Raw genomic sequence first — 12456 nt, 5'->3', positions numbered from 1 at the left:
GTGAGGGGAGGAGGCGGGCACGGCGGCCTGCTTGGGCATGCCTGACTGCAGGGGCCGGGCCCCAACAGCAGAGGGCACACACGGGCAGCGGTGCTGGGCCCACCGCAGGGCTGTGCCTGTCGGGGCACATGTGGGTGTCAGGTCTGGGTTTCGAGGTAGCTCTGTCCCAGCCGTGATCTGATGGTGAGGTTCTCGGTGGTTGAGCTGGACGCGTGTCCAGTGCCCTGAGAGGTGCACAGGCTGCCGTATGCAGGCTCCAGGCCATTGGGGAGGCCGGGTGGGGAGGGCGGCTCAGGCGTGCACTCGGCTGCGGGGGCGCTGCCTTGGCCATCGCCTGTGCTTGGCAGAGGGCACCTGGGGGCAGGTGTCCAGGTTCCTGGACCTGGTTGCACCTGTCCCCCGCCTGTGAGGAGCCCATGGGTCCCGTCGGCATGTGGCAAAGACAGGCCCAGGGTGGGGGGTGGGTTTTGGTTTTAAAGCGGCAAGTCTCGAGTTGTGGGGCGCTGAGACTGGGGCTCGTCCTGGCCCAAGGAGGTGGTGCTGGGTATTGGGGTGGGGAGTCCTGGGGGGCCCTCTGCTCGGACCCGTTCCAGCCCCCTGCCTCCCTCCAGCCTTTTACCAGAGGTCATCTTTGCTATAAGTAGGCGCCAAAGTCTCCCACTCCTGCAAACCATTTCTCACCTCTTTCCAAACTCCAAATCACCTCCCATGGCAGAAGGACCAAGACTGTTCTAGTCAAACCCTGGACTCTGTTCCCATGAGCGCTGCTGTACGTTCCCTCCCAGCTCAGCCACCGCCTGCGCAAGATTCTGCTTTCTGGGAGGCCAAGGAGGCCGCTGCATCTCCTGTCCTGCTCTGTCCCAGGGCACGTGTCCAGCTGGCAAGCACGACCGCCTTCTTGATATTTCCTGCCCCCTGTGGGGTGGCTCTGCTGGAACAGGGGCAGGCCCAGTACCCGGTGGGCACAAGTGAGTGGGCACCGAGTGGCTCGTGCTCCTGCAGAGGCCGGCTGGCACTGCTCCTGCTCCAGGCCGCTTCCCCTGGTGTCAGCACACCTGCGTCTCCTGGAGAAGCACCTGCCACTCACATGGTCTGTATGTGCACGTATGCATGTGTGTGTGCTTGTGCTCAGATGAGTGTGCAGGTGTGTGGGTATAAACACATGTCTGTGCATGTGTGTACAGGTAACACAAGCACCCTGTGTACAGGCATGTGTGCAAGTGCATTGTGTGCACATATGTAAGCAAGGGCAAGCATATGTGCATGTGTGCCAGCACGTGTGCAAGTGTACATGGGGGTGCAGGCATGTGTGTTGGGTGCCCAGGCACAGGGGCCTCCTCCTTGGTGTCTCCCCATGGTGCTGCCCCCTCCCCAGGACTGGGTGGGTGCTCTGTGGGGAAACTGAGTCCCAAGCAGAGATGGGGTCCCTGGGCCCTGCCAGCCATTCTCTGCCTTCTTTCTGTCAGATGCTCGGCGCCCCCCTCCCCCCAGCCCTGTCTGGGAACCACACCTCCTGCTGGTAGTCGGCTTTTCACATTGAGCGTGGACCCTAGTCCCACCAGCTGGGCAGCATCAGAGGCATCCAGTCTTGGCTTTGCCACCCCCAGGGTGTTTGACTGTAGGTGGCTGGTCCTCAGTTTCCTCCCCTGAACAGCGTGGACCTTGGTTGTGCCCCCTGCTCAGGGCTGTTGAGGCGACTGGCGGAGGCAGGATGCTGCCCCAGGGTGCCAGGTCCGAATCCCTGGAAGGGGAGGCAGCCCACGAAGGCAGGTTGTAGCAAAGGGAACTCAGGCCGCCAGTTAGATGGCCTTGGCCTGGGGGCCAGAGAGATGGGGAGGGGGCTCGGCTGGGCACTGCTGCCTGTGCAGATGAGGGGTCGTGGGGCCAGGGTGGCAGGGGCCCCAGAAGCTGGAAAGGCCCAGAGGGATCCTTCCCTAGAGCATCCAGAGAACAGCCCCTCCTCCAAGCCCCACCCTCCTCCCAACCCTTCCTCCTACCCCCACCCTCCTCCCAGCCCCTTCCTCCCAGCCCCTCCCTCCCAGCCCCTCCTCCCACACCCTGATCACCACCTGTGACCTCACGGTGGAGGCTGAGTGGGGACCCTCCTGGAGAGTAGGGGTCAGGAGGAGCCGTGGAAGCCGAGAGCTGGTCTCCCGTTTGGAGATGGGGTGCACTGGGTTCCTGGGGTGGCCGTAAACAAAGTCCACACCCAGGGGAGGCGTGCCTTAAACAACAGAAATGTTTTCTCTCGTGGTTCCAGAAATTGCAGTGTCCCCTGAAGGCTGGGGTGCGTCTTTCCTGCCACTGCCTCTGCCACCACTTGGCCTTCTCCTCCATGCTGTCTGTGTGTCTGTCCCCTAATGAGGACACCAGGCATTGGACTTAGGGCCCTGGTCCAGGGCCTCATCTCAATTTATCTGCAAGGAACGAGTTTCCAGCTGAGGCCGCCTTCTGAGGCTCCAGGTGAAAGTGAATTCTGGGGGACACCGTTCACCCCAATGGGGTGGGGGTGGGGTGGAGATGGAGGAAAATGAGGCTCAGTTCCCTCCCCCATTCTGCAGACTCGAGATGTAAGTGAGGAACAGCTTCCTGGCACTTCAGCCTCCCTGCTGCACGCACCAGTGGGACACACCCTCAGCCCACCTGTCCATCTGTCCATCCATCCGTTCCACATTCACTGAGTGCCATCAGGGGATGGGGGACTGCTGCCCCGGGAACTCACAGTCCCTTGGGGACAGAGGAGGCTAAAGCCAGCCTTTTACAAGGTGACAGGCATTGTGGAGGGAGGGACATGGGGTCCTGGCTGGGTCCCCTTCACGGAGCCCTGGGCAGGATGTGTTCAGCTGGGCCACCCTGGGTGGGCGGCGAGGGAGGAGGCCAGCGGAGAAGGCAGAAGTAAGGATGTAGAGGCAGGGGTGTCCCTGATGCCGCAGGGTCAGGGGGAAGGTTTGGGGGGGCGGGGAGGCACAGGGCTCAGGTCCCACTGCCGCAGGGCGCCTCCCCCCTCCCGGAGCCCCACCCCTCCTTCCCAGATGGCGCATCGGGCAACGGTGAACGACGCTCCAAGCAGAAAAGGCCTGTGTGCCCTTGGGTGGAGCTGAGCAAATGCGAGGTATAAAGACTTGAGCCAAAAAAAAACATACAAGGAAAGCTGGTGTCCCGGGGGAACAGGGGCTGTTAGCAGAGCTCATCTCTAGGGGAAAGAAAGAATCCCATTCCCAGTGTCTGCGTCACCACACTCAGCGTCCTCCGGTCCTCTGGGGAAGCATTTGCGCTGGCATTTGCTTCCGGCTGATCAGCACAAAGGATGGTGGCTACAGATTCCTTTGAAGCTGCGCACCGACTCCTCTGGACCGGCATCCTTCTCCGTGCTCGCCCTACCCCTCCTGTCACCCTGTCCCACCTCCAGCACCCACCTTCTTGCCCACTGTTCTCCCCACCAGGCTGGAAGGATGCCCCCTCACTGCCACCCCCCACCCCACCCCGAGGACTGCTCTTGGGCAGGGGACAAACAGCACATGCAGTGCAGTAGGACAAACAGCTGCACCTGCTCAGCTCACAGAGAAAGGCGGCATTTTGGGAAGCTGAGAATTGACGCCTCTTATCAATGTGCTGATTTGTGGTTAAACTTTTCGGACATACTTATGACCACACGAGGTGATTTAGAGCTAAAGGGGTCACCTTCGGTTACTGTTGAGTGTAGAAAGAAAAGTTGGAGTTGGGTTTGCGAGGACAGCACTTTATCCAGGACCCCAGAAGTCCTGCTGCAGCAAAGAGGGCAGTGTGGCTGCAAAAGCGGACGCGGCTGGGAGCGTCCAGGACTGGTGAAGGGTTCTCATAGATGTAAGAAGGACAGTGGCTTCCTCCTGGCGACTGGAGGGTGGGTGCAGGCAGGGGGCCTCCATTCTATGTCGGGTCAAACTGAGGAACTGGGGCTTCATGGGTGAGCCACCTTGAGGGGATTTCAGATTTCAGAAGATCTCAGGACGGAACTCGAAAAGGAGTTCAAAGAGAAAGGAGGCATCTCGGGTTCCTCAGGCTTTCTTAGAGAATGTTATCATCAGCCTTGCTTTGTGGTTGGGAGGGGTGGAGGGGCTGCCTCTGGACCCCGTGGATTGCCTGTTCCTGCCAAGGGGGCTGGGCCCGGCGCCCCCACGGCCCCACCCTCCGCCTGAGTCTGGGTGAGCAAGGAGGGATTCCTTACCCCCTGCCCCGTCCCCAGCCCCTCCCTTGGCATTTGGATTTTCTCTCCTCCGCAGGGGGAAGGACCATGTTTGCAAAAAGGTGATTTTGACATTTCTGACAAGTTCTCTAGAGATCCGGGACGTGCTCCTCTCGGCACAGCCGGGGTTTGGGTTGTTTAGAAACATTTCAAGAGGAGGTGCTGGGTCCTGGCCTTCGTAGCGCTCCGACCCAGTGCCCCACAGGGCTCCTGCCTCGCTATCCCTGCTGGGAGCTGTCCTGCCTTTCAGCACCATGGCCGACACCCTCCTACTGCCCGGCGCCCGGGGCCTCCGGGAGAGGGGGTCCGCCAGAGGGTCAGGCGTGGGGCAGAGCTGGGGCTCGCTGTCCGAGGCTTGGTCTGCGAGTGAGGCCACCTGTCCCTGCCCTCAGGGCTCATGGCCACGCAGACGGACCTCCTTTTTCTCTGTGCAGACAGAGGAAAGGCTGAGTAGACGCGGCTGCACCCTCCAGCCCAAGGCCTAGAGGCCACAGAGGCCCAGCTAAAGACACCCCCCCACCCCCGCAGCTGGGTGTCCAACGGCTCAGTCCCAGGAGGTGAGGGGAGAGGGCTGGGCCCCTCCACCTGCTGGAAGGTGTTCAAGGTGGTGACAGCTGGACGGTCCTTCAGGACCACAGAGGAGGACAGCCCAGTGGCAAGATAGAGAGGCCAGGTCCCCGTGCTGTGCCTCCCACCTCCCTGGGCACCCCACCTCCTTGGACCCCCCACCTCCCTGGACCCCCACCTTCCTGGAGCAGCTATGTGGGGAGCCCCCTGATAACTCCCACGTCTTTGCATGCTGTCAATTCAGGTGGCAAGTTTTGCAAATTAGGTAAATATTATCTTTACCCTCCAGAAATGTTATTTATGATATCTCTGGCTTGTTAAAAATAGCCTGAACTGCACGGGAAACCAATCAGAACGTTCTATTTCTTTTCACTCAGGGCCTTCCACCCTGTAGACACTCTGGGGTATGACGGTTTCCTGGCAGGGCACCCAGAGCTCAGAAAAGCCAGGGAGCCCACAGTCACGGCTTCACCCAGCCACGGACAAGGGCAGGGCCTGGGGAGCTCCCTGCTGCTGCCTCCCAGGGCCGTGGTGCCACCGAGTTCTCCAACAGTGGTGTTGGAGGTGGGGGCCGTGCCAACCGGGGATCCCCAAGCCTTGGGGCTCGGTCCCGGAGACATGGCTGACCACCCACATGGCTGACCTTCGTCTCCTCCCTCTCCAGACAGCAGATTGATGTCACGTGGCCGAGGCCCCCCTGCTGCATGAAGACCCCTACGGGCAGGGCCAGCAGGGCCATCCTTTGCTGTGCAGGCTGGTCGTGCCCCTTCCCCTCACCAGCCTGCCCACCTGTCAGGGCACCTATCAGGGCTGGCCGGGTTGCTTTTGGCTACTAGGGTTCAGTCTGGGCTGGCTGAAAACTTCAGTCTTCCCACTGGCCCGCTTGGGAGGACGAGACCTGGGGCGGCTGCCCAGCCCTGTGTGTGAGCGGGGAGCCCCTGCTCGTCTCGGTGCGGAGCCCACAGCTCTGAGCACTGAGGTTGGTGAGAGAAGCCCTACAGTGTTTTAGGAAACTAGACAAAGGATCTTTTGCAGAGAAAGCAGTGGATGGGGGCGCTTCTCAGGTGTCTCCCAGTCTGGGCAGGTGAGGTCATCTCCTCGAGCCACGTGTGTGACCAGCTATGAGTCCCCTGTGTGGTGTGTCCCCTCGTGCTCATGTCTGGAGGATGCAGAGTGGCCAGGAGAGCCCCTGTCCCCAGGCCAGTCTGACCCTGGGGCTTCCCGGCGCCCTCTCCCTCTTGCAGCTTAGGGGGCTGGGTGGGGCTCCCGGACTGTCTGAAGAGGCAGCTGATGTGGGTGGGGTGGGGCCTCACTGCTTCCCACTTCCTAGCACCTGTCCATCAAATGGAGGGACGATGCTGCCACTTTGTTCCACGTTGAACCGGATAATTCTTGTTTGTGTTATGGGCTCACAAGCAGAAGTCACGCGTGTGGCTGCAGGATGAGAAGTCAGTGGCTGGATAAAGCTTCTGCCTTGGAAGCGACGTGTTCCTGCCCAGCAGACTCCTGGGGAGCCCACGTTTGTTTCTCTGATTTGCCGTGACAGGCTGCTCGTGCCTTGGGGAGCAACGGTCAGAAGCAGCGAGAAGCTCCTTCCTTCCAGAACCGCACAGACCCGTGGTGTCCTCACAGGCCCCGAGAAGTGGCAGCAACCTCTGAATGGGGCCCGGCAGCCAGCGGACGGCCCCGGGGAGGGTTTGCATGTGACCCTGGGGAGGGTGGAGGGTGTGCGCTTTCTGGATGTGCAGCCACTTGTCCCTCTTGTCTTCGGGAACAGTGACCCGCGCGAGAGCCTGGGCACTGCAGATTCCCAGATAAGCGCATGCGGACCGGCCGGCCTTTCCAGAGGCGGAGAGGACAGCAGAGGACGGGTGGAGCCGGGTCTGAGCCGGGTCTGAGCCGGGTCCGAGCAGCCCCGGAGCCTTAGCACTAACCCTGAGGGTGGAAGAACTAGTGGGGGCTGTGTCTGTGGCTCGGAGCAGGTCCCGCTGCGCATGTCCCGTCTCCTGCAGAGAGCTGGCCGCCATCTGGGACCAGAGGGCCGCAACTCAGTGGCTTGGAGCAGCCTGGGCCATGGCCTCCGTCGTGTGGGCCTGAAGTCCAGGGGCTCGGCACCCTCTATGCCCCATGTCGCATGAGGCTGACACCAAGGGGTCCCGGCTGGACCCGGGAGGGCCTGCTGCAGGCTCAGTTCATCAAGCCCACAGCTTCGCCCGTCTTTGCATGGGCCCCTGCATCTCAGGGCCCCCCACACCTCAGGGCCCCCCACATCAGGGCCCCCCACATCTCAGGGCACCCCGCATCTCAGGGTCCCCCGCATCTCAGGGTTCCAGCATCTCAGGGCCCCCCACATCTCAGGGTCCCCCATATCTCAGGGCACTCCGCATCTCAGGGTCCCCCGCATCTCAGGGTCCCCCGCATCTCAGGGTCCCCCACATCTCAGGGCCCCCCATATCTCAGGGTACCCCGCATCTCAGAGTCCCCTGCATCTCAGGGTCCCACATCTCAGGGACAGCAATGGCATGTTGGCCCCTCCCATGCCTCGAATCTCTCGACCCCGCCTCCCCACTTCTGTCCCCAGCAGCACAAGCTCCCTTCTCCTCAGGGCTTGTTGGTCATGTCGGGCCCAGAGAATCCAGACAATCTCCCTAAATGGCCTCTGCAAAGTCTCCTTTTGCCAGGTCACATCGCGGCGTCACCAGGCACAGAGGTCAGAGTGTGGCCACCCCATAGCATCCTTGGCCCTCTATGGTGCAGCAGGTGTGTGGCCGAGGCCTTCCGGGGCCTCCTGGGGCCATCCTGGGAGCTACCTGGCCAAGCAGGGTCCCGTGGGCATGGTGGGGTTGCAGTCCCCCCAGGCAGACTCTGCCCAGCCCCCATGCCAGGATGCTTAGGAGGAGGGGCAAGTGCGGAGCTGCAACCTCCACTCCTGGACTCCGCAGTCTGGCAGAGGTGACTCCCCTGGGAGCCCCTCACAGCTGCCTGCACACAGGCCTCGGGAGGACTGCTGAGGGGCTGCTCAGGGGCTGCTGGGGGCTGCTCAGGGGCTGCTGGGGGGCTTCTTGGGTAGCTGCTGGGGGGCTGCTGGGGGAGGCAGCGTGCACAGGCCTGCTGGGGAGAGCATCAGCGGCTTACCTGGAAGAGGGGTGGGACTCGCCTGGTGGTCATTCAAGGGTGACAACAGGATGATGACACGTCTGTCTTCGTGGGTAGAATCGAAATAGCGGAAGAGCACACAGACTTTGAGGGACCTTTTCACTGCCCACAGTCAGTCTCCGGTTCTCGGAGGCTGAGCAGACCTGGTCCCACCCCTGGTGGTGCCTGCCCTCGGGAGGGGCTCATGATGCAGTCCCAGCCTGCCCGGCTGCCGGGGAGGCCAGGGAGCGGGGCGGGGGGTGTGGGCAGTGGGGGGGATCAGGGGAGTCAGGTGGTGTAGGGGGTGGGGGAAGAGGAGGGGGAGGGACAGAGGAGGGGGAGGGCCATGGGAGGGGTTAGGGGTTAGGGGAGGGGGGCGCCAGGCCTTCTTCTCATTTGCATGATTCACAGGGACAGCAAGTGGCAGCATAGCGGATGGCCAGCTGCTCGTTTTCTTCTCAGAACCCTCTTCCAGTACGCCACTACGGCATGCAATCTGGTTTTTAAAAATATCATCGTTGGGGAAAAGGAGCATCACCACACTGAAAAAAAAATGTGTTCTGGTATAAATGAGCAGTTAAAATATAATCATATTATGCCCACTTTGCAAACGAACAGAACTTGCCAAAATCACATACTTTCTTTCTTTCTTTTTTTCTTTCTTTCTCTCATGTATATACATGAGCTGCCGGCTCACATTATTACCATATAATAACTGGAAGTTGTCAGAGGCTTACTGTAGCCTGGCTATGCTAAGCTCTTTTCATGTCTGTCTCCTCTAATCTGCACACTAACACTCTCTCCTTTCCCCTCCCTCCTTCCCCCACCCTTCTTCCCCCTCCACACACACTGAGCCATATTTTTATATTAAATACATACACACATAAGGGGTATAATGACTGAAAGAGATGATGTGTCATTGTATTTTTTTTTTAATAAAAAAAGAGCTGCGGCTGCTGGATGTCAAGGAATGAGAAGTCTTGCTGTCTACCTCCTCAATGGGCTTTGGGCTTCAGAGCCTGGCTTCTGTAATCTTTTCTCAAATGTCACTTTTGTTTAAGCAGGATTTCCCTCTGGAGGGGAAATTTGTTGCTCCTTTGTTTGTCTCCACAACAGCCAGACAGTGCTGTCTGCTTGGACAGCTGGCACTCAGACCCCAAGGAGGGGCTGCCTGCCCCTTGTGCTGGATGCAGACTGTGGAGGCATGGAGCTCTCTGGTCATTGCTGGCATTCTGGATCCTGCTGTGCCTGAAGCCCACATGCTGCCCCTCCAGCTGGTCTGACGCGTCCCTCACCTGTGATCACAAGCTGTGCACTACAGCCTGAGTGGACGAGCCTTCAGACGTCACCTGAGGGTTTTTATACCCTTTGTGGTGTATCAGGGCTACGGGGGGCCGAGAGGGGCTGGGAACTGAGGGGCTGGGAACCATCCCCAGCTTCATTCCTCGGTAACCAAGCGGAAAATGATAATGTCACGCATGAACACACTCTCCTCTTCTATAGAAGTCTTGAGTCTTGGTAATAAAGACATTCGTTTCCGAGATGATTTCATCTAGTGGGAACCAAGCAGAGGCCATTTGCTTCTTCCTGTGAGAGCTAATGATGAGCTGTATAAAAGCAAGTTGCTGCCTCAGGTTTATTTGCCTACATGGCCAAGTTATTTAAAAAATTTTCTGTGAGAAAATATAGTTTTAAGACTTTAATGCTACTTTATTCAAAACGTCCGTGTCCAGCTTGTCCCAAACAGCCCTGAGTTGGTGCTTCCCCCTAGTCTGGGGTCCCTTAACTCCTCAGAGCCCCCCCACCATGCCTCACTGGGTGCTGCTGGCTCTTCAGAGGCTCTGCCCTGGCGTCAGAACACTGGGAACTGCTGGACACCAACTTTTACCTCTTTCCTAACCTACCCGTGGGTCGGAGGAGGATTTTTTACTTTGTCACATAATATTTTAAAAACTGACTTGGAGAGAGGTGTCAGAGGGATGCATGGCAGAAGTGAGCTCAGCTGCGTTGGGGGTCTTAGAGCTGGAGCCCGGCTGGGGCTGCGGTACCCCATTCTCTCTCAGCTGGCGTATGATTAACAATTTCCACAACAAAGTTAGCAAGACAAAGTCAGGGTTAGAATGAAGCTGTGTTTGTGCACTCACAGTTCTCTCCTTGAAGAGTATGAGCCATTAGGGCTGGACGTGAAGCCAGGATGAGTTCCCTCTCATTCATAAGAAGTAAACCTCAGATCAGTCTGCTAGGCTCCTCACGGCTGCATGGGGACGTGATTTCCTTTCCTGGCTTCCCTGGCTGTGAAATAGAAGGACAGCCTGAGCCATGGATGTGAAATAACTGCATGGGTCTCCTGGGCCCCTCTCATGACGAGGCCGGTTAGAGCCAGACAGGCGTGGTCCCCGCCGCCGCCCTCCCCCCGCCTCCTGGAGCCCCTGCTGAGTCCCCGGAGGTCCGGCCCCGTCACCTGGTGCAGGTCACACCCGCTCCCGAGCCTCAGTGTCCCCCATGGGAAACGAGGCGACACGATGTGGCCTCCGCCTCGCCAGGCTGAGGAGAAAGTGGATGGCATGTGCCGTGCTGGGGAAACTGTGCGCTGCCATCTGCCCTCCTGGAGCTCCCTGGAACAAGGAGTCAAAGGCAAGTGGCACCTTAGGAAGGATCCCAGGAGGGGCAGGAGGTGTGTGAGGGGCTGGGGTGTTACAGTAAATTTCTAACAGTCATGTTGGGGACAGCTGGGGGCTCTGATCCCAGGGCCTGCCTGGCCAATGAGTGCTGAGGTCAGGGCAGGCCGTGGGCAGGAGAGGGTCGGCTGGGCACGGAAGGGGTGACTGTTCCTGCAGCTTCTGTGTCATTCCTTCTCCTGAAGTGCAGACCTACTGCCGGGACCCACGCCTCCTCACAGGCTCCCAAGCCCTGGGCCTGCGCAGCTGACCCCAGGGTCCCACCCCTCTGATTAGTGTGGGCTGAGGTGATGGGCGCAGCCTTGGGGTGCCAACGGAGCACCCCTCACCTGGAACACAACGGAGTGGAAGAACTAGACCCATTTGAGGAAGATGCCTGCTGCAGAATGGGCCTGGGGCAGATTGGGGGGTGTCCTGGGATTGGGGGTTCACCTGGGGTCAGTTTTGGGACTGGCCTGGGTCAGCTTAGGGAATGGCCTGGTCACTGACTTCGTTAATTCTCAAGGGATGGAGATTGAGCAGTTTCTTGAGACTCTTGGCACTCGATACCCATCTGGGAGCTCTCCAAGGCTGCTGCAGCCCCAGGAGCAGGAAATCTGCTAATGGAGGTGTCACAGGCAGGGGTCCGGTGGTTCCCACTGGGCTGTCTTCCCTCCTCGGCTGCACCCCTGTGACTGACACTCAGGGGGTTGGAGGGTCTCGAGGACAAAGGTGAGGCCGAGTTCCTTCTGAGAACCCAGGCCCCGTTCTCTAGGGGAGAACGCCCAGGACCCCCACCTCCTGCCTTGGAGGCCTAATATCCCCTTCCCCCAAAATGCTGGTTTTTAAAAAGGAAACTCTCTTGGCTACTCATGCCTTATTTTATTAATAGAAAATTAACTTGGTTGTAGTGAGCTTTGGTGGTGAATCTAATTTTCCAACATTCTCTGCAGATGTGCTTTTGTGCAGAGGGATGTGCTTATCTGGCTGGTTTTAAGGGAGGAATGGTCTTCCCTTCTGATGACCACCCATGCCCCCCAGCCTGGTATCCTGCTTCCCCAGGGACCCCGCAAATTGCCCCTCCCTCCAGGGGCGCTCTCGCTCAGAACCCTAGGGGTTTCCAGACCACCCTGTCCCCTCCGGGTGACTGAGTGTGTGATTGCCCCGTCCCAGGCCCAGGCCCCACGGAGCAGGTCAGAAACAGCTTTCTGGACACAGCCAAGGTCGGCTGAGCAAAAGAAGGGGTTCGCTGGAGCAGGAGGGCCTCAGCAGGCACCCCCTCGGGCAGCCTGGACCTCGAGGTCCCAGGAGCAGCGGGCACAGGGCAGAGGGTGCTGGCCTCTCGGGACTGCATGGCATTGTGGTTTTTGCCTCCATGATCCTGAAGCTGGGCTCGGCTCACCCAGGGGAAACCTCAGGGGTCAATGAGAGCAAGACAGAGAACAAGGGTGACTGCACCCTTTGGTAGGGTCTGAGCTCGGGCAGGGCATGGGGGTGCTCAGTGTGCAAAGAAAAACCCTGAGACAAACTGCATGGGGAGGGTGAGGCTGAGGGCACAGCTGATTCTATTTTAAGTGCTCACTGATAGTAGATCACTGTGAACCGATACTCCCTCCCCTTCCCCATGCCATCCTACTCTGCCTGTGGTGAAATCACTGACATACTATTTCAAACTAAAGGGTAAATAGCTACTAAATCTTTTTTTTTTAAAAAAAAACTTAATCATATAACATAATATATATATACAAAGTAAAGAAAGTATAAAGCAATAATTTTCAAAGCACACTTCAACAAGTAGTTGTAGGACAGACCCCAGGATTTGTCATGGGTTACCATTCCATCATTTCAGATTTTTCCTTCTAGCTGTTTCAAAAC

Source organism: Tamandua tetradactyla, chromosome 1 (genome assembly GCF_023851605.1).
Source record: "Tamandua tetradactyla isolate mTamTet1 chromosome 1, mTamTet1.pri, whole genome shotgun sequence".
Lineage (NCBI taxonomy): Eukaryota > Metazoa > Chordata > Mammalia > Pilosa > Myrmecophagidae > Tamandua > Tamandua tetradactyla.
The sequence above is the reverse complement of the archived record's forward strand: the minus strand, read 5'-3'. Positions refer to the sequence as shown.